The 20,647-nt window shown below is 40.2% G+C and overlaps 1 long non-coding RNA gene across 35 annotated transcripts in view; it reads left to right on the top strand.

Moving 5' to 3' along the window:
• The window catches only part of LOC101715908 (uncharacterized), a 68,780-nt gene that overhangs the window by 283 nt on the left and 47,850 nt on the right, over positions 1-20,647 (top strand). For 7 of the 35 annotated variants that reach the window (XR_015449483.1, XR_015449491.1, XR_015449485.1 and 4 more), the window contains exon 1: positions 16-10,500. The exons of 2 other annotated variants lie outside the window; for them this stretch is intronic. This is a non-coding gene — a long non-coding RNA (uncharacterized LOC101715908). Of the gene's footprint in view, positions 1-15; positions 10,501-16,670; positions 18,606-20,647 lie in introns of those variants that run through there. 26 more of the 35 variants (XR_015449504.1, XR_015449493.1, XR_015449494.1 and 23 more) reach the window with 15 other exon arrangements.

The raw sequence follows: 20,647 nt of genomic DNA, 5'->3' as shown, positions 1-20,647 counted from the left end.
TAGGCGGTGGCGCGCTCCAGGGTCGCGAGCAGAATTGCAGAGGGCCGAGAGGCGCGCGCGTGGGAGCGCGGGGTGGAAGGGGAGCGCCCCCAAGTGGGCACAGGGAGAGGGGCGGCCGCACGGGGCGGCTCTTGCTGGGGCGGCCAGGCTTCAGGGCGCGCGCACGGGGCGGAGCCGCGCCAGGGCTCGGGGTGGTGCACGTGGCTCAGTGGCGACCCGGCTTGCTCCGTCCCAGGCGGGTGTCTCAGCTGTGTGCTGTCCTCTCCCCGGCCCACGGCCGCGAGGACGGAGCTGGGCCTCTCGCCTTGCTCCCCTTGTCGAACCGCCTGCTCTGGGCGCTCCGGGGGTCTTAGGAGCCTCCATTCTTTCATTCATTCATTCGCTCGAGGTTGATCATATGAAGGGCCCAGCCCTGGGCTGGGTGCTAAAGATGTAGTGACGGGCAAAGGGGAAAGGCCCCTTACAGACCAGCGTTCAAGGCGGTAACAGGTACAGGGGCGTCGCATTCAGGCTCATTTACTTATTACTGCTGTTTTTCGTTTGCACTTGAAATATCTTGCATCCATACTTTTTACGTACTCTGTGCCCTTTTGGCATACTTTATACCCAAGAGTTCCTGTACATCATTGCCTCGAGTGTAGACACCAAATCCTGTGATTTATGGGCTATCTATCCAGGGTGATCTGGACCCTAAGTCAATTGCTGTCCCGCTTGTGGAATTAAAACCACACACAGACACAACACAAACACAAGCGCGCGTATTTACAAACGTGAACGTAAAAATACAGCGCGCGAGAGAATTGAGAGATTGAGGCTGAGATTCGCGGTGATGGTTGGAAGAAGGGCGCATCCTAGCCTGGGTTCGGGAAAGCAGAAATCTGGAGGATGAACGCGGCCAGGGGATCTGTCGGGGTCAAATCCAAAGCAAGGCACTGACTCTGGAGCCCGACAGAGGTCGGCCAGGATGTGCCAGGCTCCTGGCGCTCTGCCCACTGCTTCGCGAAGTTGAAGCTGCCGTGTTCAGCCAGGCTGTAGCGTGCGGCAGGTGGGACTCAGCGCGGACCTGGCGATATGGACGGGCGCGGAAGGGGTTCCCGGGGCTGCCCCTCATCTTCCTAGTGGGGTTGGAATCCGGGTTCACCGAGGGCAGGTTCTCCGCCCTGCTAGGGTATGCTCTACCCAAGCCCGTCCTGGAATCCCCAACAGCCACGCCTGTCTGCTTCTCCATCTCCTTTGTTTCTTCCAGACTTGATAGGAAACCCATCTCCGACTCCCGCCTTCATTCTGAGCCCTACCGGGTCACTGGGTGGGCAGGAGAAAGGAAAGGGGGCGGGGGGGGGCAGCCGCTGAAGAGGCAGCAGTTTTACTTTAAATGAAAATCACACGAAAATATTTTTCCAACTCCTGGCTTTTTTGAGACATCACCAGAAAGCACTGCCAGCTGTGATTACGTCTAATGTGAGAGCATGAACTAATTTAAGAGGTGAGAGCTGAATAATGAACCTACATCCAGTGGAGCAGCCAAGAGTAGCAGCTCTCCCCGTGGAAGGCACCGGGAAAAACACCCCTGTAGAACTAACCTCATACCCTTCCACAAATGTTTACCAAGTGCCAGCCTTGTCTGCCCGGTTGCAACCAAGAACAAACCTGGAACCTGTTTGCTCGGAGCACACAGCAGGGTTGAGATCACCTCCAGGGATGTGGTTGCCTCCTGGTCTCTCATTGTGGTAAGGTGATGCCCAGCCCTGAACTGCCTTCTATATGCCAGTGACCCTCCATTTTGTATCTCCCATCTGAGCCTTTTTCTGAGCCAGACCTGTCATCCTATGGGCCTATTGGACCTTTTTGCTTATGTATCTTTAAGGTACAATTAACCTTCCAGATCCTTCTTTTCCTATCCCAGTGACAATGACTGTGGCCACCTAGATATGCAGTCTAAGGACCCCCACACCTAACCTGATTGTATATGTCCTGTTGTTTAAGCCATTCTCCTTAGACTGTTAGGGGCTCATTATCTCCACCTGGGCAACTTACAGCATCTTCCTAATGTATCATTCAGGGATTAGTGAAGGATCGCCTGATACTGTTTATTCTTTCACTTGATGAATAGCCATCAAAGCCCTGAAATATGTAACCTCCACTTTTCTCCCATGTAAGTGAGATTTCAAATGTCGTATTACCTCCGATTCTCCCATCCCTTTTTCATGTAGTATATATTCAAAAAATAATGAAAAACAATTTAGTGTTAATAGTCCCAAATTGTGAGGACTAAAGGAGATTATGTACATGAAAAGGAAAATCCATTAGAGACTTCAAAAGCAGTCATGTTTATTTTTAGGCTTATTATGTTTTGGAGTCAGAATCCTTTTAGCTGCAAGTGACAACACCAATTCAAACTGGCTTAAGGATTTCATTTGGTTGATGCATAAAGCCTTGGATAGATCTTGCCATTTAAGGCATGATTGGCCCTGTCAGTCAAGGTTACCAGGATCTCTTTCCAGTATTGGCATCATTTTCAGACAACCTGTTTCCATATATGAGGCCCTTAGAGGTATTACTAAGTCCTAGCAAGAAAAAAAAAGCAGTATTTTTAGTCAATATTTGTAGCTGGAGTCCCAGAACCATTCTTACAAGGGCAGCTGCAGTCACTTACCCTCTCTGGAGGTAGAGAATGGACAGTTTGGTTGACTAATCTTGGGCCTGGTCGCCATCCCCTGCAAAGGGGTTTGTTGTGAGCTGCACATATTCTGGAATAGAGGGACTCTCTAAAGAAAATTAGAGAAGGGATGCAGGACAGGCAGAAACCATGATGTCTACCTTAGCCCTTCTTACAGGTTTAACTGCAGTACATTCCACACAGTAAGAATGGTGATGAGGATGACAGAGGAATAGAAGCAATAGATATGTGTGTGGCTGTGATCTTCAAGACCTCAGCTAAATAGGAAGTCAGGTCTATCAACCATGATGTTATCTGAGGTTCTCTTTGAAGTCTAGATGCACCTGATACGGTAGGACTACATGAATCTAAATCAACGGTCATAACATTTTATTCTAAAAAATTTTTTGCCAGTGTTCTGTTGGAATTTTTTTTCTTTTCTTTTCTTTTCTTTTGTACCAAGCATCAAACTCAGGACCTTGCACTTGCCAGGCAGGCGCAGGTGCCACTGAGCTAAATCCTCAGCTCCTAATTTTTATCTTTTTATTTTTTAGGTTCTCAGGAAGGTGAAGGTAAAATTTTCAGTTCTTTCTGGACATATACCTAAAATTCCTTATTATTCATCAACTGATGAAAATTTGAGAGAGTCTAAAGAGTAAAAAGTAGTTTCAGAAATGTACTGACTGTAGAATTTAACTTTCTAAGGCTTTTCAGGTGTTGAAATACTGGTAAAGTATTAAAAAGCCACTTCTCTGAAGCTTTTAAAATAACAAAGATTTAGGAAACTGCAAGATTACAAATAATGAATTTATACCACTACTATTATATCTTTTACTTTTGGCTTTAAATATGGTATCACATTGTGGTGCAGTCAAAGGTTTATTTCCTCTCCTGTGCTCTGAATTTCCCACCACAGTGCAGTCTAAGAAATGAATGTAGCCGCAGCCTCCACCGATGCTGTATTCATGGTTGCCCCGCTCCCCTCCTACTCCATACCCTGGGAAAAAACGGCAACCTCCATGGGAATGAGCGCATTTTCAGGAAAAGGGGGGTATTTTCTTAAAGAATGTGAAACAAACTCATCCTTTTATTAAATCAAAATGGATTCGCTAATGTTTATACACATCAAATGGAGTTTTATCTCTTTCCTCTTGTTCAAAGGCCCAGACAGTGCCATTCCCTAGGGCTTGGTTCATTTGCTCCTAAAGCAGAAGAGACAGTCCACTTTGTTCTGAAGATTGTTAATTTTAGGATATCAAGGGTCAAAGTCATTTCAGGCTAATTCCTAAAGTTATACTATAAAATACAGGAATGATTCTAAGTTGTACAAAGTATGAAATACTGTAATATTTTAACTTTGACCAAAACCTTTACCTTCCTGGGTGTGTCTTTTTTGCCTATTCAGATTCATATTAAATGCAACATTTTTGCTGTTTAAATTTTAAAAGTTATGTTTAAAAATTAACCTTATAATTGAACATTTTTACTAATACAGGAAAAAGACAGGATTACTTTTTAATGAAGGCCAGGTTTGTGGTAACATTTTTATTCTTTTAAAAAAATTTTTCTTTTGATCTTAAAAAATAAAAGAACACATTTAAAATGCCTTTAGTTCTTACGTTAATACCAAATTATGTATTTTTTTAGTCTGTTTCAGAAGGAGATACCGCCTTCTCAGTTAAAAGATGCTGACACTATTTTCAAAACAATGCCTTGAATCTGCTGTGGTGTGGGCAGGTAGGAATTTTGTATGAAGCTATTATTCAAGTAGAAGGAACTAAGGTCAAAGGCCAAAAAAAAACATTTAAAAGTGTATGTCTACAGAACTGCACCTGAGAGAAAACTAGATAATGTCACAAACTCGTTGGAATTTTTCCATGAATTATCTGTGTGCTGTTTAGGATGGTTGGCTATAGGGCCAAACCAAGGTTTAGTGAATTCACCAAACATTTATGGGGTGCCAAAGTATGCAAGACCTCAAACATCATGGTTAGAGGTAGCAAGCCATGCATATTTGAAGAACCTCCACTTACACCTCTTCCTTTTGGTTCTACTCAGAAAGCCTCCTGAAAGTGTTATCTTTGATTATTCTTTGTATTTGTGTACCTTTATCTTATCAGAAGATAGACAACATTTATACATATAAAATTAATAAATTACCAAACATTCGAACAAATAGTTCAGTACATAATTCAAATACATTTGACATTTATCAAAGAAATGCTGGGTGTTATCATCTAGGCAGATAGCTGGATTAACATTTGGGGAAAGTTATCACCCATTTTTGATAGGAATCTCAGGGAAATGTCCTGCATCTCATAGTCATTGACGATTGTATGAAGACTTCCTACAGTTCGGAAATCTCTTAGAATGGGATCTTAGAGAAAAGCCTGCCAACTAGAGGATTTGTTAAACCATGGACTTTCAAGTCACCAGAAGGACAATGAAAGAAAAACTTTTAAATAGAGATTGAAGAGAGGAAAATACAGAAAAATAAGAGGTGGTAAGTTATAGTTTTAAAAATTCTTTTAAGGGGAAAACTCTCCAAATGATATTTTCTAGTAGACTTCCAGAAATTATCAGAGAAACATGCTTGGCCTTTGCACCCCACATCAGGCCTCGATGACAGGTAACCAGCAGGCTGCTAATCACTGACCCTTTCCACCTTCTTCTTCTTGCTCCTGCCCTGGCTTCCAGTTGGGTCTGGCCAAGGGAACATACCAGCAAGAGATGAGAGATAGGAGGAAAAAAGAGTGTTTCTTCCTGTCCATCCCTGTTTCATCCAGGTAGTGTGAAGAAATGATCCCCCAAAAATCCCAGGTTATGGTTTGCCCCTTTCAGTATTCTGTCTCCTACCCAGCAGCCCTACTTCTCCTGAGCTCCAGCTCACACTCCAGCAACACTCTTTCCTTTCTTTCTGTCTTCTTCAGGGGAGTGGGAGGCTTACAGTCTGTGGCTTCTCAGAATCTCATGTTGTGCCCTCTGACCCTGCCAACACTTTTTCTTTAAAATCTCTCTCTTTGAACTGATTTCATTCTGCTTCCTCTTGGGAGCTCACAAATACAGTGTATCAGTAGAATATTTTACTACATCTTCAGAACCAATATATTTGATACATTTTATCTTTACTGGGGAACCATTAGTTGTTTAATCATTAGTTGTATCATAGAAAAAAATTCACTATGAATTAAACCCTGATTTATTACCAATTCGGATAATTACATGACATCACCAAAATTATGTACTTCAAACAAATCTATTTACCATAAATTTTAAGAATTAACTACAGATAAATGGAAATTTATGTATGCAGTTTTAAATTAAAGTTAAATGCTAAAGTATTCTTTTTTTTTTTTTTTGGTACTGGGGATCGAACTCGGGTCCTTGCACTTGCACAGCAGGCGGTGAAACCACTAAGCTAAATCCCCAGCCCTGTTAAAGTATTCTTAAAGTAGAAGATGCTAAGTTTCCAAGTAAATTTCATCCTATACTCTTGCAGCACAAAATGTGTCACTATCTTGAGAAATAGCATATTATTTTGTGAATTCATAAGCCTATTTTGAGTATTTAAAATATGAAAACCTTACCAAAATGTGTTCTGTTATTGGGAAAGCATGACAACTCTTGCTAGCCAATGTTTTAAGCTTATAAACTTATCTGTGCATGTTCTAAACAAATAACAATTTCTTATTGTTATTATATAAAATATGTGATGTTTTAGATTTTAAAATACCAGATTGGAAGCAAGTGACAATGAAGTATGTCTCACTGTTTAGATACTTGTAAGCGAATCCTTTTAGTCACTCATTTAATTTAACAATCCTTTTTATACCTATTGCCCGGTATTGTTTGAGGTCCTTAACAAAATAGTACTAGAGGCAACATAAAGTAATTAGAAAGTAATCTTTAACAGATAAGCTACCCATACATAGCAATAAAAGCTAGGGAAAAAAAATCAATGAAAGTATCTATTCAATCATACTGTTTCCTGGTCTAGAAGAACAGGTTAGGTGAATTTCTGTTTTCCTCTGGTTGTTGTGGTAACATACTATATATTGTAACAATTTTAAGTAATTATAGATGCACCAAAATTTATCTATGGCTTTGTCACCATGTTATACAATACCTCATTTAAAATGAAACTGGTGTCTATATTTAATGTACCAGTATCAAGATAGTAGTATATTATTGAGATGAGATTTCTATAGCGTTTTTAGGTAACAACTAGAATTTTGGAATGCCATGCACCCTGACTATCGAACCTTAATTGCTATTGAATCAACTGCCTATATTTTACAGAGGCCAAGATGGGGTAAGTTCCTTTGACACCATGCACACAAGACAGTGGTTCTTGTGTAGTGGCTCTAAAACCAGAATGGAAGGAAGGGCTAAAGTCTCACTCCAGTGCTCGTTAGGTAAGAGCACTCTGATAAGCTGTACAACCTCTACATTTAGTTTCCTCATCAACAAATAACAAGCATCTACCTTAAAGGCTGATTGTAGAGCGAGAATGAGATCATCTGTGCAATTATCCCCCACCTTGGCATGGCTGGTCTCCACCTGAGTGCTGCGCTCCCCCTCAGGTACTCAGGTAGCAGGAATGCCACAGGTAAGCCCCAGGTATGTTCTCTACTGCCCCATGCTTGCTCCAGACTCATCCTCAGGCCCAGTGAGCTCACCTTGCCCAGACAATAATGTCTTTCTTTAATATTGATGAATATGTTCCACAGAAAATTCTTGTCCCCTAATTTAAAAGAAAAAGTATTTGTCTCCTTCAGTAACAGTGCACACACAGTTGGCACAATTTCACAAAAATACCACATACTGAGTTTTTTCTATACTTATTCAACAAATGCGTATTGACTACCTACCATGTGACCAGTTTTATTTGTTGTAGGAAGTAGATATGTGTCAGTGAACAAAGCCAGCAAAACATCCTGCTGTCTGTAAAAGGTATCAGAGAAAAACATTTGATTTTGTAGCAATCATATTATTCTCCTGATAAATTTTATCACTTTCCTGCTAATGTTAAATCTCATTAATCAAGGTGACCACCTAATCCAGGCAGCTACAGAATTATGAGATCCATGAATTTTTTTTCTTGAAACATCCTTTTTAAAATACCTCACAACTCAAGATTTGGCTGTTTTCTATACGACATTTAAATTTTTTTCATTTCCACCTAGGGATTTAATTGGAAAATCAACATTATGTATTTTATGTTGTCATTTCTGTTTTTAAAATTAAGCAACTCCAAGGATTATAAGCCGGGCTGCCTGTAAATTAAAGGTGAAAGTAGTTGTATTGTTACCTTTTGTCATTTGAGAGTGGTTTCTGGGTGTTAGGAGAAGTTTTTAAAATAAATTTTGATGTGGCCTTTAAATATTCCTTTTAAAAAAATATTCCATTTCAACATGTACCCTCAGAGGGAAAACTCTGATATCTGTCTTTCTGGCTGAGCCTTCCTCTCCTCCCTGCATCAGCGAACCCCCATCTTGCCAGTCTGACCTCACAGCATGCTTTGGAGATCTTCCATTTCCCCACGTATAACCGTGTGAACACTTTCTGTATCTCTTTTTTCACAAATGAGTACTCACTTCCCAACCCGCTTGGGGAGTAGGGAAGGGACACTCTGACATTGTGCTTGTGTAAACATAATTGAGAGCTTTCCATGTCTCTGGCATCTTTGTAAATGATTTTTTGTATAATGCTGGGACAGTGGTTCTTTAAATAGAATATTCTCCCATGGAAATCGCCCACAATGCTGAGAGTACACCTTGCCAAAGGAGTCTCGAATATAGGATGCACCCTCACCATTGCCCAGAAGCTGAAGTTAGGGCTTTCTGGATATCAAAACCAAATTTATAGCAGTTCATTAATGAAAGGAATCCTGAAAACAGTGTGCCACCATTACCCATAGAGGAAACAAAGGGCTCAGACGTGGAGCTCTGAAGATGGAGGCATTCACGAGGGCTTGCATTTGTTCTGTAGAAACCCACTTGCTTGTTTTGAACCAGTTTTCTTTACAGCATATGTCTCACTGTGCAGCCAAAAGGGTGCTTATCTGCTAGTCAAAACTCATGTCATTTCCTCGGGATGATGCATGTTAGGACCAAAGGAGAGAGCTGATGAAGAGACAGAGTGTGGTGGTCTAAAGAGATGCCCCTACTGCAAATTTAGTTTTTCTTTTGTTTCCTCGTGATACTGTTGTAAGATGCAGCTACATATTTTTACTAGAGGATAAATGTAGAGACCTAACTCAATGTGGTTGTTCCTACTTATTGTAAATGAATACATGTTTGCTTCTGTCCAGTGAGATGAAAAGTACTTGGCACCCTTCATATCTCCATTGCCCACTGAATTATTTTAACCAAAATACATTTCTCCATGTTTTTGAGACAATTTCCAAGTGATTGTCCTCAAAAAGTATGATATTAAATGTGAAAAAACAATCCAAAATTATTTATGATGTGTTTTTGAAATTATAATATTCCTGTGAACTTTATTTATAGACGACAACTGGGAAAATGTATATTAATACATTGGTTTATTTTTCTCTTTGGTTAGAATTACGATTTCTTTTAACCTTTTTTTATAATTCCGGTATATTCCCACTCCCACACCTCAATAAATGTATTTTAATACCGTTTTCTTGAATGCCTAAAAGGAGAGTTTCTTTTTAGTAATATTAAAATTTACATAATGTCTTTTGGTAACATCAAGCATTTTTTCCCTTTCTTCAGCCTTGCAAACAACATACGAGGATGCTTATAGAAGCACCACTCAGACAGGCCCTTGTTTGCTTTCACACAAATCATTTGTTATTAGAAGTGGAAATCTTTTCTTCCCAACACAAATACATCTCTTTCGAAAGTAATTCTCTTTTGTGAATGATATTTAATGTCTAAGAAACTAGTATACATTTTATTATGTGCATTTCCCTAATCATTTATTTTAGGGGATGGACTCAAGGTTATATGTTTAAGAAAAGCATCAGGTTAATCCCATTAGGAAAACCATCTTATTCATAAACCTTTAACCATTGATAAAATCATCATTAGGAGGCTGCATAGGCATGTGTGGCTGGATAGAATTAATAATGTATTTGACAACTGACAAAACAGAGCAATAGCCTACATTTACAGAATGCTATCTACTGAAAACCAGTAAAGCTTTCTCAGACAAATGTAGTTCACCTCAACATGAGGCTTTAAGATGCTTATTAATAGCATGTGTTTGGATGTCTAAATATTGTATAGCAGAGGTAACCTGACTGGCCCAAGGTCACTTGCTGGCAGAGGTAGCATCATTTTCTGTCTCCCAACTCTTTCCTACCACACTGTCCTTCAGAAGGCACTCTGCTTGCTCACATGACAGTGATGTAGTATTGTAGCTAGTAGTTAGCTCTAATTTAACCTTAAATATGGTGGGGGGTTTTCCTTTAGGCAATGAGATTTAATTCAAAATATAAATCTTTTAATGATTTATTAGTATATGTTTATGATATATTGATTATATTTATCTTAAAAATGATAAACTTCTCCATCTTTTTTCTTCTTTCTCCTCTTTTGTCCCTACATGGTGTTCCATATATGTTGCTGCCAGAACAGATTATTAGCTTTTCTTTTTTTTTTTTTTGGTACTGGGGATCGAACTCGGGTCCTTGCACTTGTGAGGCAGGTGGCAGAGCCATTGAGCTAAATCCCCGGCCCTAGCTTTTCTATACCTTTTAATTGTTTTCACAGATGTTAACATGGCAACAATTACATTTCTGCTTTTAAAAATTGTTACAGGGATGCACAGAAAAAAAGAGGAAAGCAAAGGAATAAACTACAAGCAATTACGTAAGTGATATATTTGTGATCTGACATTTTGGGAACTGAAAGATAATGTGTTACTGATATACATTACTTCTTAACATCTCAGTTTTATATAAGATAAAATTCATATGCCTTCAACTCAGACACAATATAATGATAGAGCATCTATTATTCTCATTTTCATACCACTCAAATTTTTTAACTGTGGGAAGAATGCTTGCTTTGTACTGGGTTAAATGAGATTGCCTGACAATAGATGTGTACAATTTACCAACATGTCCTTTTGGAGAACATATATAAATAACATGCTGAGAATCATGACATTGTGCAAAGTGAACTAATGAGTTTAAATGTATAGACTGTACCTTCTAGTTGGAGATTTAAGAAGATTTGATAATCTAATGAATTTTTTAATGAATCATTTTATTTCCTCATCATTTTAAAGACTTAATATTTCACATATTTTTAAATCCCACTTCATTGAGATATGTAACTGTTTCTTTCCCATCACTTAACAAAAGTCCTTTATTCTGTTATCCTCCCATACACACTTCTGTACCAATGTGTATCAGTGTGTATCACTGTTCTTTTTACGGTGTCAAGGTCATTGCCTTGACAAGTCATATGAGACCACTCAGAAAAGAGCATGATTTTATAAACACCAACATTTTCCTATACATGCTCTGAAACATTATTAATTTCCTTCAGGCAGTGTGTTCAGATTAATGTTTTTGAAGAGTATCATGTGACCATTCTATATTACACAGACAGGGAGTCCCTCAAAGGTCATGTTTTGTAGGAGAAACACCAAGACATCCAAAGTTTAACCTAATCAACTTACTACATTCATTCTAAAACTTAACCATGACTGAGATATGTAAGATTTTTGTTTCAGATATGATTTGTTTCATTTTCCAAAATGCATCCCTATCTGCATTTTATATTGGCCCTTTAGCATGAAAGAATGTGCCTGAAGCCAGGCATGGTGATGTGTGTCTATAATCCTAGCATATTGGGAGGCTGAGGCAGGAAGATCTCAAGTTCAGGCCCAGTTTGGACAATTTAGGAATTTAGGGAGACCCTGTGTCAAATTTTTTAAAAATTTAAAAGGCTGGGGTTGTACACCAGTGCAAAGGCCTGTTCAATCCCTGTTACAAAAAAAAGAATGTGCCTAAGAGGAAACCATACTAAGGATATTTTAACCATCAGTGCCATCAAATCTGTGTCTGTTTGATTATTAGTTTATAATGCTTAATATTGATTTGGCTATCAAATTAACTTTTCTTTTGTTAAAAGACTCTGTAAATTAGAAATGTGCTATGTTATTTAGCAGACCAAAGGTAGTTTGGAGAATGGCAACAAGACTTAAATATGAAAGCTACCTAAAATAATGTCCTATCGCTTCCACTCAATGTTTCTTTGCCAAATAAAGTTCAGTTTACTCTGAATTCTATGCCAATATGCAAAAGTTACAGTGAACCTTGGTTTTAATATACCTCGACAAATGTAGTTCTATAGTCAGAATACCAATTTTAGCATCTTTACAAAATACAGAGGAGACTTTGTCAACCAGAAAAATCTAGAACCTGGCAATTCAAATACCATTCAAAGCAAATATTTAATCTAATAACTAGAATTAAATGTTAGGCCTCAGGGTATCTCAACATCTACTAAGCAAGTGTTAATAATAGGATGAGTCCTCTGTATGCAGAGCAAAGAGAAGTACACCACATTTACATATACAGAATCTGGGTTTGTCTGAAAGGCTCACACTGTTACAGCAAGCAAAGAATTTATTTTCAATGTGCTAAACATCCACACAATATTCTATATTTTATACATTGCCTTTTATAGCTAATAGTACCAAGTACCATGTTTATTTCAGTTAATCTTTGAACTAATCTTATGAATGAGGTACTTTTACCTCGTTTTGCAGATGAGGAAAGGAAGAGTAAATAGATTGTCTCATGGAAATTCATTCGGCAGAGATTTTCCTCATGCAGTCCGACTCAGAGGCTGTTCTTAGCCAGGAGCAGCACCTGATCCCAGGTGTGCCCTGCATGAGATGGCAGGATGGAGAGTAGTATCTGTATTGCACATGGCAAATCTGAGGTCCCAGGACTTCAGGTAAGCTAACTGAAAGTGAAAAGTGATCACAGCAGCACTGAGACTGTCTGTTGTCTTGACCCTCTACTTGGAATGCTCCTCTTTCCTATATGACTGCCACACTCTGCTTTGTTCTGACCCAGAGGAGCTGTGCTTGATGCATTTCTGTTTCTGGTTTGGAATGAAGCACTATATGAGTCACTTTTGTGATCTGTGTCCCCTCTAAACTGTGCCTCTGTGGCAGGATGGCATGTGATACTCTATATGGCATCTCTTCGTCCCCACCCCCATCCTCAGAACTATACCAGGTAGAGCTGGCCAGATGATGTTTGGGTCACTACTAGTTTCCCCTTTCTCTGCCTTTTGTCTAACAGAAACATTCCTGCCTTCCCCCTTTCTTCATTAGTACCCTTGTGTTCTAAAGCACCCCCCTACTGTAAAAATAGAAAGGAGCTGTGAGTCATTTACACTTTAGCTTGAATGTGCTTCATGACTTTTCCCAAAGCTATTTGTGCTTAACTCCTTTTCTCTGACTGCAGAATGAAGGTCTCTTGGCTGTACTGGCTCCTTAGCCAATGAGAATGAGCTAAGAATTTTTGGCCTAAATATCAGGACCCTGGAGACCTATTGCCTGGAGATGCTTGGACCCTCAGCCAAGCATCTGTCTCTTCCCAACTCTCTGCCTGAATCAGGTGTACTCTTGTCCTTCAACCCCTTCCAGCTTGTTGGGGATCCAGAGAACATTCTCCATCCTTCGGAAATAACCTGTTCTTTTATTTTCCTGTGGCCCACAACATGGTGACTGAGTGGCTCTCAGAAGCAGCCACAGGCTTAAAGTGCAGAGTCCGGATGTCACCAACACATGCCCATGTTTACATGCATGTAGGACCTCAAGGGCCTTTGAGGTGGAAGCTTCTAGAATGCCTGCGAAGTCATTAGGCCCATCATGGAGTGGGATCGTACTTTATCCCTGCCCCTTGCCTTGGAGACAAGGATTCAAGTGCAAGTGTTTAGGAGATGAGTCTATGAAATCCTGGTAAGAGATAAGCAAGGTAAAGAAATGAAGTCTGTCACAGGATGTGTCAGTAAGTCATTAACCATGGTGGGCCGCCCATCAGGGCACTCTGATAGTCAGTGTGGAATAGAAGCCTCAGTATTACTACCCCTAGGTGAGGATTTTTACCCTCAAGCTCCCTTCCGTCAATGGTGGGAGTTCTTAATGTTCCCTCAATTCCAGTGAGTTTCTTTGGGTCATAGAGGCTTTCTTTAGTTTCAGAAATCTCCTTCAGGCAGAGATCAGACACCAGAGTGGGCATTGCTGGAACCCCTGTAAGTGGTAAGGGTGTAAGGCTGTGGGCAGAGTTCCCCCATGCTCCCTGCTGGGGTATGTTAGGTGGTAGAGAGAACGCAGAAGGCCTGACTTGCTATGACTGTCTTCACTGAGAAGTTTTGTATCAACACATAACAGAGGATTAAAGTATTCACATAATCAGAGCAGTGCAGCATAGATGTGGAGAACTAACACCAAGTAGGAAGAAAGTATGCCAAAGTAGTTGATTTGGCTAAACAAGTACGGATTCTTACATTCATTGGTGTGAACTGTGTATTATTAATGTCTGATTACAGTGCTGTATAATAATAATTATGCATGTCATTAAATATGTGTCAGACTAACTGTCATAAAATTTATGACAACATTAAGTTTTATTCACATGCCCAGCCTTCATAATTTATTGCTTATGTAGCACAGTTCTGACTTCAAAAAAATCTCCAAGACAGTGTTGGTTGATGGCTAGATTGCTTATCCATGAGTGCAGTTTCTCCCCTCTTTTGAAATGGTTATGTCACATGGCAGTGGTCACCAATGCTGTTGCCAGTGAGACCACCAGCACAACAATGAAATTTTACTTGCCCAATCATTGTGGCTGAGAAATTATTCTCTTCTCTTTGAAAGTTCTCTTCCTATGGGTCATTGAGTGATTCAACTGACTTGTGTTTGACTCTAGCTATGTATCATGTGTTGTGGTACAGATCCAGGTGTAAAAGGAATCCAGTTGATATGAACTTAGATATGGATCTGGACCTGATTCTGCACTAAAAGAAGTCATGGTCTAGTAAAGAATCATACTGTTCTGTAAATACTTGTTCAAGAAGGAGGGAAAAGTGAATAAAGGACTATATATCTTCTGTTTCCCAAGGTGTAGAGTAACAAAGTCATTCCTGTGTTTGGTTTCCAGAAAACAAGTATAAAGCTACTTGTCATCATTTTATGCTTTCAGAAATGAGTAGCATTGTAGTATAGTACTTACTGCATGGCCTTAGCTTTGTGTGCAAGCTGAGAATTTGATAAGTGAAAGTCATTCACTGGTAAAATGTGTTTCCTTTTGCCAAGTGCACAGTGATATTGCCTTTTGAGAATCCAAGTCTAAAGATGTCGTCACACTCAAGGTCCAGACACTTCTTTTAAAAAACCAACTAGAATAATTTTACTCTTTACAGCAAAAGCAAGTACTATCCAGAATGAGGCAGAGCTAGACATATTCTTGAAGTTTTAAAGTTTACACAAAAATGATGTATTGGAAAGTCATGGCTTGCCATTGTCAGACCTCAGAATTGAACTTGGTGGGAGAAGTCAGAATTAGGATGGGATGGAAAAATTCAACAGCAGACAGACTAGGGAGAGGACTAGTGTTTCTCATGGGTCCAGGGACCTCCCCAAGATTCTAGTGTGGGTCTGGCAGTAGGCTGATAAGATCAACCACATATATTCATGCCCTAACATAGAGACAAGGTTGGTATGAAAAGAATTCAAAGAACCTACTTTTACTCCTTCTAAAGAATTATATGTTCCTAACGACCAACCTAGGGATGTTCCAGATGAACATGTAATTTAAGGCTGTGGTATATGCAAAGGAAACAAAGCAGCCTCATGAATAGCAGGAAATCAGTTCATAGCAGTCAGCTTTGAAACAACCTCATTCTTGCTTCTAAATGAAGCAGCAATTAGAGGCAAGATACCAGCTTAGACAAATGCATCTGTTAGTACATCCCTACGATAAGAAGAAGCATGGAGAATGCCTAAATTCAATGCCATTTTTCTCCCTCCATCCAAAACCTGTACTACTTGCTATTTTTTCTATATTTGTTAGAAATACTCCCCCCGACACACACACACACACACACACACACACACACACACACACACACACACACACGCTCCTTCAGGCTGGAACTTCTGGACATCTTGAACTTCTTCAAGCTCTTTACACACATCCGTGCAGCAACCCATCCTTTGCATCTCCTTAAACATTTCTCAGATCTCTGTCTTCCCTTTCAGCCCTTTGGGATCTGCAGCAGACACAGCCCTTCATGAGGCTCAAGTGTTTCTCATTTCTGTTCTTCCTCTTCAGTCCATCTTCTGAGCCATTGATGGCTCCACCTACTCCTTGCCTGAACACTTTACAGTTGGGCTCAACTCACTTTCCTAGCCTCTCCTCCAGGGACCTTCTGAGCTTGCCTTCATTGACATGTCATAGACAATTTCATACCCCCATTATTCTTACATGCTCTTCACTCTGCCCACCTCACTACCTCACTACTTCCCTGAAATGTTCTAAAACCCTCCAACAAAATTGATCCCTCTGGGCTTGGAATTTAGCTCAGTAGCACTGTGCCTGCCTCTCTAGTGCAAGGTCCTGAGTTCGATCCCTGGTATCAAAAAAATTTTTTTTGATCCCTTCTGTATCTGTATTCCAAAACCAAGTTTCCATTGAGGTGTTTATCGTATTGATTATAGTCATTCATTTGCCATCTTAATTAGCTTTGTAACATGTAGCACAGCAATTTAAACAGTGTAGATACTCAAACATGATTTTTTTAAGCTTATGATAAGTGAGTGTTTTGGGATGCCAGGCTCTTGGAGTCAAAGAAATTTGGCTTGTTCTTAGAGTCAAGGTATGTAGCAACCTTGGCTCATTTGAGCAGGAAATAAAAGAATTCAAGGCTGTTGAACTGTTCTGGGAGGTCAGAGATAGGAGCAATATAGAAAATCTCTGCAGAAAACTAACTCTGCTCTGTACTTGGTGCAGACTCTACCAGGTACAGCATTCACACCCCAAGCCTGACACTAGACTCTGCTGCTCCCTCTGGAAATTGATGTGGGCTTCAGTGCTGCTGCTGCCACAGCCAAAATTGAGTCCCTGCAGTCTTGGCTTGTCCTGTGTCATGCCAAGAGTCAACAGCATCTGAATGGTTGCACCTAGATCACGTCTGAGCCCTAGCTGCAAGGGAGGCTGGGAAAGTGAGCATCTGACGCCTATGGAATTGTTGGTCTCTGCCTCCTGTCAGTACTCAGGAGGTAGAGAAATCCACAGCCAAGAGATCACTTTAGATGCTGGGTGATGTCAAGGGTAACAGAAGGTGCAAAAAGGATGACAAGTCCCCACTAGAACTTTCTTTCAATACTCCTAAGCCCTAATTAAGAGCTCCACTCAACATGTATCTAGGACATGGCTGGAAAAAGCCTTGTGCTCAACTTTGAGAAGAATTAAATTAAAGGAATGATTACTAAGGGTGGGCAAGGTCTAGAGAACCACAAGAGACAGTGCAGCACTCCAGAACTGGCAACAGTAGGGAGCTTTCAACATCCTGGGCCTGAAGAGGCAAGGGGAGGAAGCATTTCCCAGAGCCAGAGGCAGGACTGCCTAACTGTGTGGAGAGAATCATTTAAAATAAACGACCCAGCCCTGGGCACCTCCTCACCAAGAGGACAAGAGGAGCAAATGCCACTCCTTCCTTTCCTGTGGTTCCCTGTTGAAGCTCCCCACCAGCCTGGCCAGAGACCAGAGGGCCAGGGAGCACATGCAGGTATGAGCTGCAGAAGAAGACTGGAGAGCAAATGTGGAGAAATAAACAGAAGAGGTTCTGCACTTACGGCTTCATCGATATGTCACTGGCATTTTTTCTTTTTTAAATTCAGTATCTCCTTTGGGGATGTCCCTTTACATTTTCAGTAGCTCAGCCCACAAGATCAATGGACTTAAAATGTTCTTCTCATCCTGAATTTAACGAGATGCTATTTCCCCCTTGTTTGCTATTTAGAATGTTCTATTGTATGGTTCAACAATCTGCACCATTAAAGGTTAGCAAATCCCAACCAGGACATTTTTTTTCCCTTTCTGGGCTTGGGGAAAAAGGAGAAGAGGTGTGACCTGCACAGACAGCATCAAAAATCTCCTTTTCTGAATCTTCCTGCAGAAATCCTCTCTATGTATTGTCTCAGCACAGGAGATTTCCTGTTGTTCATCCCTGCCTCCTCCTCATTAATATCCAGCCTTTTAAATAAAGCATGTACAAGAATAGTCAATAAAATAAACCCCACATGATTACCAACAGTTGCAGGCCCATGAGTTCCCCAAGGATTCACCCACTGTAACCCCTCATCCTTTGAAAGTACATGATAACTTGTGTTAGAGTAATCAGTTATTGGGCCAGGGATTTAGCTCAGTGGTTCCAGTGCCTGCCTCCCAAGCACAAGCTCCTGAGTTTGATCCCTGGTACCAAAAAAAAAAAGTCACCAGTTATTTAGTTTGGGAAAGAATACCAAGGGGAAACCTTCATCATCATCTTCAAGTATATGATGTGTTCCTTCCCAGAGTATGGAAAGCAAGTGTTTTCCCTGTCCTCAATCAAGGGAGTGAGTACAGCACGAGGAATAAAATAGAAATAAAATAATAAAATGGTTGCACTTTGAAACTACAATGTTAAGTGAAATAAATCAGACACACAAACTTGAATATTGCATAGTTTCTTTTATGTGAGAAATTCAAAATTTAAATAAAGAACAAAATAACAGATAATAGGAAGATAGATCATTCTCAAATGGGAAGGGGATTAAGAGAGAAGGAGAAGGAGGGGAGGATGCTGAAAAAATTAAGATGTTTTATGTATGTGTACCAACTCCACACAAAAATGTAAACATTATGTATTACAAACATACTAATAAAAACTGATGAAGAAAACAAGCCTACAGCTGGGCAAAATCATTAACCACAAAGCCTATTTTGCAATAAAATGTTGAATATTTGCCAAAAAATAACATTAATAAAAGTCTTACTTTAAAATGCAAATGAAACCAAATGTGGCAGCACACACCTGTAGTCCCAGCCCTCTGAGCAACTGCAGCAGGAGGATCACAAGTTTGAGTCCTGCCTGGGCAACTTAACAAGAGCCTGTCTCAAAACACAAAATAAAAAAAGCTGAAGATGTAGAATAGTGCAAAGGCCCTAGGTTCAAACCCTAGTACTACCACTAAAAAAAATTGCAAATGACAGAGAAATACACACAGCAAAGTTGACTTCTATGCTCTGGAAGTTTGAGCTAATTATTTCTAAAATTATTCAGGTGCTTTCACATTTACTACCTAAATTTTCTTTTGTTGTTGCGATTTTTGCCATGGCATTCACTAAAATTTGTTTCTTTAAATATTTTTTCTTAGGCTTCATGTTGCATATAAATGTAAATTTTTGTCATGTAGATTGTCTCGTTTAACTTCCCTCAAATATCCAGCTGGCAGCTGAATACCTCAATTTGGATTTCCCACCAACATGTGCCACACTTACATGTGCAGTTCAGAACCAGCATGTGCAATGCCGTGGTACCTTGGTTCACAAACTTAATGTGTTTTATGATTTGGGGGAAGATGGCTGCGTTTGTGTTTGTGTGGGGAACATGACCATGGTTGTGTTACCCAATGTGGAGTTTGTGAACAGAAGCAAAGTCTTATGTTACCACTTGTACAATTCCTCTATGGTTGGCTATCACCCTTGGGTTACTGAAAAGCATGGCATGGCATTCAAATCTTTGTCCCTCATTGTTCGTCTTGCTCCCCAGCCCATATCTCATTGCTTCATGGACTCTGATCACTCTGAGCCACTTGATATTCCATACCACTCATGGGGAGCCCACACATAGACACCAACATGCTTTTGCACACACTTTTCCCTCAGCCTGAGTTGTTCTCCATCCCATCTGGCCTGGAGACCTTCTCTTCACCCTTCTAGTCCAAACACAGTCACTCATTGTGTACTTGCATTGTTTCTTGTGCAAATAATAGGGCAGAACATCTGGCCAAAGGCTCCTGATGGTCCAGCTGAGAAGTAGTGCAGAAGACTAGATGATGGCCAGGGAAATGGAGTGGGCAGAGTCTAGGGTGGTGATGGCAAACCTTTTAGAGCTTTCAATGATAACAAACAGCTGGCTGCAGCATGCATGTCATAGATTCTCCTCCACTAGTCTAGGGCATACTCTTTGTGTAGAGTTTTCTAGACCTTCTGATGGGTTGGCTGTGGGGACAAGAGGAGAGAAGAAATCCAAATCAGAGCAGGCAGCTCCATCAGCAGGAACAAATTACAGGGAAAACTACACCCTGGGACCCAACTTCAGTAATTATCACCTCTGTGTCAGTCTTGTTCCTTTACACCCCAACCTCCTTCCTCCTGCTGCCCAGCCCCACCCACACAATGGCTTATTTTGAAGCAAGTGCCAGACATTTTATAATTTCACCTGTAAATATTATGTCTGTATTTCTAAAATAAAAGAACTCTTTTTAAAAAAACATAATACCATTATCATTTCTAAAAAAAATTACTGAAGAATGTAAACAAACAAAACTAATACTAGTACTTTATATCATTGGGTATACGGGTATACAGTACATTTAGCAATTACGTTTTCCCAATGTGTTATTTGTTGTTGGTTGTTTGTTTGAAATGGAATCTAAATTGGCCTATAGACAGTATTGATTTGTTGCTGTGTTTCCTAACTCCCTTTTAATCTCTTCCCCCCTTACCTTTGTCTCTTCCAGTTTGGTTGTTGTCATTAGTAATGTTGCTGTCACTGAAGAAACTGGATGTTCGTTCTGTACAATGTTAGAATTTCCTGATTGCATCACTGTGGTGTTGTTTAACTTGTTCTTGTGTCTCCTCTATTTCCTGAGAATTTATTTTATCAGAAACGGGAGTTTTGTTGCTGTTGTTGCCTTGGGGAAGGTCAGCATGACCATTTC

Source organism: Heterocephalus glaber, unplaced genomic scaffold, assembly GCF_053883595.1.
Source record: "Heterocephalus glaber isolate CG9 unplaced genomic scaffold, H.glaber_assembly_v1.0 deba00000071, whole genome shotgun sequence".
Classification (NCBI taxonomy): domain Eukaryota; kingdom Metazoa; phylum Chordata; class Mammalia; order Rodentia; family Bathyergidae; genus Heterocephalus; species Heterocephalus glaber.
The sequence above is the reverse complement of the archived record's forward strand: the minus strand, read 5'-3'. Positions and strand labels throughout refer to the sequence as shown.